The following is a 1324-nucleotide window of genomic DNA, read 5'->3' on the forward strand; positions in this document are numbered from 1 at the left end:
TTTTACACTGTGTGTGTGTCTGCTGTTATGTTGGTGTTGAGAGTCAATGCACATTTTAGACACTTGAGAAAAGAGCAACAAGACAAGTTCCTGGTGATTTAGAGGCAAGCGGTTTAGAACCGAGGGCTGATCGAACTCCAGGGCTTTGTTTCAACTTGGTTTGCTTTCAAGGGCAGTATTTTTATTTTGTGTAGAGTTATGCAGCAGGAAAGCTCTCCTGAATCCACCAGAGCTGCACTATTTCTCAAAGCGGAGGTGAACCCTGACCAGATGAGGTTATATTCTCACAGGAACAGAAACAGCGGAATGATTCAGTGAGGAGATGAACCATCTTGCAGCTGTATGAACCTGCCTGAGTTCAGCTGTCTACAAACATGCAGCCTGCTGAATGGTGACATCCCCAACACTGCTGTGTGTCTGTTCTACATTCTTCTGACCCGTAAAGGCAAAATTGAATAAAAAATCCAAACAAGGATCAGTAAATGTCATTCAGTGACATGTTCCTTATTTTACTTGTGTTTTAATTACTTTTTATTGCCAATGAGTGAATATGGTGAAACAACAAGCCCTTCCACGACTTCTTCTGTGATTTCTAGGTAAAGAACACAATCCAAAAGATGTGATGTAAACTTCACATTACACTACAGTGTCAATGTGTTAGTGCTTAGAGATGTGAGTCCACTAACATCAACGAACATGCATTCACTCGTTCAAAGTCAAAGCTAACATTACTGCACAGCATGTGAGATATATTCTATTACTGTGGTTTTGATTCCAATTCAGACAAACTGCTAGCTGACAGAAAATGCTGTATTGGTGGATGTCAGCAGATTCTTTCAGATTCTTAGTGCTGATCTGGGCTTGGTAACTGGTTGGCTTGCAGTTTGAAGGTTACTTTCTCAGCTGGACACGTGCGATGTGGAATTCAATGCTCTGGTAAAATGCAGCTAAAGCTAGAGAATAGACGTGAAGCCAAATAGCATTATATTTCCTTCCCAGGATTTGCCCTCATCACTTTTTCTCAAGAATGCTATGGCATTTTGACAGAGGAAATGTGGCAATTTCATAAATCATCTTCAAAATGACTTATATTACAAGGAATATATGGTATTTACAGCTCTTCCCATACATTCCCTGTTATACATTGTGGTTTTTAGCTGTGGTGGAGCATAAAATGACCCTTTTTACTTTCCTGAGATGGAAAAGAAGCAAACCAGGGGGGAACTGCACCAACTTACTCTTAAAAACTCATAAAAATGTTGACTTCATGACTACATTGGGACCCCCTGTCTTCTTTTTCCTGCCAGCTAACATATAAAACATG

The sequence above is a fragment of the Larimichthys crocea genome, chromosome III (genome assembly GCF_000972845.2).
Source record: "Larimichthys crocea isolate SSNF chromosome III, L_crocea_2.0, whole genome shotgun sequence".
NCBI classification, from domain to species: domain Eukaryota; kingdom Metazoa; phylum Chordata; class Actinopteri; family Sciaenidae; genus Larimichthys; species Larimichthys crocea.